Source organism: Pseudorca crassidens, chromosome 16 (genome assembly GCF_039906515.1).
Source record: "Pseudorca crassidens isolate mPseCra1 chromosome 16, mPseCra1.hap1, whole genome shotgun sequence".
NCBI lineage: Eukaryota > Metazoa > Chordata > Mammalia > Artiodactyla > Delphinidae > Pseudorca > Pseudorca crassidens.
The window spans coordinates 79,649,341-79,653,821 of record NC_090311.1 but is presented as its reverse complement, the minus strand read 5'-3'; the positions used below and the strand labels follow the sequence as shown (position 1 = coordinate 79,653,821).

Below are 4,481 nucleotides of genomic sequence, written 5' to 3'. Positions count from 1 at the left end.
CTAAGGTGAGGCTGAGAGTTTTGTTTTTTCTTTTTTTATGCTTTTACTTATTTATTTTATTTTATTTTAATTTTTTAAAAAGTTTTATTGGAGTCTGGTTGATGGACAATGTTGTGTTAGTTTCAGGGGTACAGCAGAGTGAATCAGTTATACATGTACCTATACCCACTCTCTTTTAGAGTCCTTTCCCATATAGGCCATGACAGAGTATTGAGTAGAGTTCCCTGTGCTCTACAGCAGGTCCTTATTAATTACCTACTTTATATATAGTAGTGTGTATACGTCAGTCCCAATCTCCCAATTTATCCCTCCCCCGACCTTTTCCCCTGGTAACCATAAGTTTGTTCTCTACATCTGTGACTGTACTTCCGTTTCGTAAATAAGTTCATTTGTACATTTTTTTCTTTTAGAGTCCACATATAAACAATAACGTATGATATTTGGAGGCTGAGAGTTTTGAGTGCCGTTCACCAATACCAGGAAACTAACTTACTCGCTGTGACCTTAAACCTGTGAGATGAGATTTATCCAGAAGCAGGAGTTATAAGTGATGGGATCAACTCTCAGGAAATGAATGATCTAATTGTGAATGGTGTCAAAGGACCTATTCTATAAGCAAGCAAGGCAGACTCCGATCTATATTCTCCTACACAAACGGTAGGAAATGTGGGGCATTGTGTGATGCTCACCGAAAAAAAAATGTGAAAGGAAAGCAATGAATTTTCTTCGACATTAGAAAACAATATTTTTGTGGGTATAACCTAGAATCAATTATTAACCCCCTTTTGAATAAAGCATAACGTGTAGTAAACTGCAAGGAGCGTTGTTCATTTCATTTAATGATCAATAAAATGATGTTTGACCAATTTGATGAAGACAGTAAGTTAAACTTAAATGTTCCGGCCTTTGATGTTGCCGTAACGACAAATCTTATTAAGAAGCTTTTGACATTTAAAATATGAAAAATGCAAACAAAATTGAGTAGTGAGAGTAAAATTAAATATTTAATGACATAATTAAGTCTATTAATGGTATGTTCTTTGTTTTGCAGATTAAGTATTCACAGCAATGATCATCTCCTTCATCTTTGTCCCTTAAGCGATGTGTTTTTCATAATTATTTGTTAGGTGTTTTCATTAACATTTGATGAATATTAATAGTTAAAATAAAAAACAGTTTTTATTTCTGTTGTAATGACTTTACGGAGGTAACAGTATATAACTGTTTATAATGTGTTCTACTTGTTGATGTTTAGATCACCGATTTTGTTGCCATGGAGTGAAAACGTGGAACTTTATAGGTGATAAATGACAATTGTCACATTCTTGTATTATTCTTTCTTTCTTTATTTAATCTACTATTCTTAATGTAGCTCCGCTGTGGGAGAAATATGAATTGCAAACTCACAACTAAAACTAGTAAGTCGTGTTTTAGGTTTAATCCTATTATTCTGTTAATAATGACTTGCCTATCTGTTTAGACGTCCTAATTCGTTTCCCATTTTTAGCTCATTTACCTCCCCGTTTTGGCCCATCAGAGCTCATACGGCTCTGGGACAGTACCTCTCCATGACATTTAAGGCTTGATATCTGATGGCCTCCCAGATATTTTTCTTCTGGGACGAAGGATCAGGGTTTTCCATCCTGGACAATATGAAGCAAATGCATGTGCATCTCCTAATTTTCCATTTTAGACGGTGATGGTGGAGAGCAAACAGGAATGGGTCCAATCAACATGAGGGCATGAAATGCATATGGTGGCCATGCCTTGGTTCACCAAGTGTGGTGGCCACGTTGCCATCAGCAGCACGGAAAGCTTGCCGCCTCCAGGACAGCCCAGGACCTGCGTCTTCTCCAGTCCCCACCTCTGGCTCCCACTCCTTGGGCTGTTGACCACCCCTGCAGCTTCTTCTGAAACCTTAAGTGCATTTTCCCTGAGAATGACCGGCAGGAAGGTGACAGTAGAGGATCCCAGTCTCACGGTCAGGCGGGCCTGCAGTCGCGATTCCAAGCCGTTCCGATCCAGATCCCTGCTCAGCATTCTGTGACGGGCGAGAGCAGGCCTTAGAGTGCAGACGGAGACGTGCTAATCAGAACAGGATGTCCTCTGGCTTTCCTCGGAAAGCTTTTTCTCTTCTGCAGAAGGCATCTGCATTTTTAAAGCCACAGCTTGTTGGAAAGAGTTCTGAACCACAAAAATGTACAGGAGGAAGGAGAGTTTCTTCTAGCCATTAACGACCTATAGGTAATTTGTCATTTAAGTGTACAAGAACACATATGCGTTTCAGTAGCAACTACAATCACAATTTATTGACAACTGACCTTCTGGAGGGCTGTTTCTGACTCATGCAAACCCTGCAAAGTGGGAGAGATCGCACTGTTTTACGGATAAATGGAAGCTTGGTGTGTAGATTGGACACTCAAAGGGTTCACAGGTGTGGATGGGCACAGCTGGGATGCAAAGGCAGGTCTTTCTGGCTCAAAATCCTGTGTTCTTCTCGCCACAGCGTGGTCTTACCTCCTTCCTCAGCTATTCCTCTCTGTGGTCGTATAAGATACAAGCTCCAGGTACATCTCATAACTGTATTAAGAAAAGCCAAATATATGTATAACTGTACACCTGAAACTAACACAACATTGTAAACCAACTATACTCCAACATAAAATAAAAATTAAAAGAAAAGAAAAAAAGCCAAACATACACAGGCACAGGAAAAAGGACAAGGTCCCCCTTGTTTATGAAGCTGACGCAGGACACTGGTGTGCAGGAAGACACCACCAGAGGTGGCCCTGGCCCCGCTGCCCTTACAGGTATGCCAACCCTTTGGCCCTGATGGGAAACACCATGCCCTGCTCTCAGATTTTCAGGCGGGGGCACTGGTCACCTGGGCCAGCCTTAGGTGTCTGTGGCTTCCCCAGACCTCTACAAACAGCTGTCCTGGAATATCTAAAACTCAAAATTCTATAACATGTGCTTAAACCATTCACAGTGAACACTTAACAGTTCTGGCTACAGTAAGTCCCCTACATACGAATGAGTTGCGTTCCGAGAATGCGTTCGTAAGTCCAATTTGTTTGTAAGTCCAACAAAGTTAGCCTAGGTACCCAACTAACACAGTCAGCTAGATAGTACTGGACTATAATAGGTTTATAATACTTTTCAGACAGATCATACATAAAAAACAAACAAAAAATAAAGAGAACATTTTTAATCGTACAGTAGAGTACCCTGAAAAGTACAGTAGTACCAGCTACATCACCGCTGCTTTTACGCTTGCTTCCAGACATCCTGGGTTTGAAATAAAGATACTGTACTACCGTACTCCATACAGTACCGTACAGCGACGTACACAAAAGCACAACCACTTGCAGAGGATGCACGCACGTGACAACGTACGCCAGACACGTGAACTAACTTACGCGACCGGACATGCGAACGTAGGTTCGAATCTTTGAACGTTCGCAACTTGAAGGTTCGTATGCAGGGGACTTACTGTATTTCCAGCAATGACATCCGCTCTCATGTCACTGAGAGCCTGGCTGCTGCTACCAAAAGCGAGCTGAGACTGCAAGACAGGGGCTCCATCTATACCAGGCCCTCGGAAAGTCTACTGGCCCAGGGGGCAGTGCCAAGAACCCATTTCAACATGCTCCGTGGCCTCAGTTTCCCCCTTCTCGCTTTGGGCACATCTGTCAAGAACAAAGCACGTGTGGGTTCAACAAGGACAAATATGGGGTTCCAGCACCCTGGGGTGAGCCGGCCTGCTCAGCCGGGACCGCACAAGGTGACGTCAGGCCTTCCCTTCGCTCTCCTGTCACGTCTCTCCTTGTCGAGCCAGCTATGTGACCACTGTTTATTACCTACTGAGCTCCGGCACCATATTTGGCGCTGCACACAAGATGGATAGATTCTTCCTGTCACCGGCCTCACTCGGGTGGCAGCTCTCCAGGTCTCCTCTCCACCCTCTCCCCCCCTCCCTTCACCTTCCAACAACCCCAGAGGCTCTGAACAGGCCTCCCCGCGGGGCGGCTGCAGACCCTTTTGAAGAAGCCGTTTCCGGGAGAGGAGGGAGACGATGACAGATGCCCAGTTGGCCTCCGTGATCAGGAATGAGCCGGGCCCCAGTGAATCATCTCTGCCGTGGAAGCTGCTGACAGCATGGAACCTTTCTGGAGTCATCTCCTTCCCGACCTGCCCTCAGCTCTCTCGTCTTCAGAGGAGAAAGGCTTTCAGACAGAGAAGCTTATGATGCGCAATATTCAGTGGGTGGGGAAAAGCTCAGATGCTAGGGTCAATTATACTGCCTGAGGGAGAAAAGGCCAATTTGGAGAGTAGAATGGGCGTGACGCAGAGCTGGAAACCATTTTCATTGTGTCCTAAAGCTTCACGGTGACTCGATTTTGCATCGGTCCTATAGGATTGTTGCGGCATCGAATAAGGACTCTTTGGAAAGTTGAAAGACAGTGAGGCGGAGAGAGATG

The 4,481-nt window shown here is 44.1% G+C and overlaps 1 long non-coding RNA gene across 1 annotated transcript; it reads right to left on the bottom strand.

The window, feature by feature from the left end:
• Positions 1 to 982: 982 nt before the first annotated feature.
• Positions 983 to 3,833, bottom strand: LOC137209404 (uncharacterized). The gene is made up of 2 exons (XR_010936043.1): positions 3,420 to 3,833; positions 983 to 2,580 (listed from the first exon to the last, which is right to left on the bottom strand). It is a non-coding gene; the product is annotated as an uncharacterized lncRNA (long non-coding RNA).
• Positions 3,834 to 4,481: the final 648 nt, after the last annotated feature.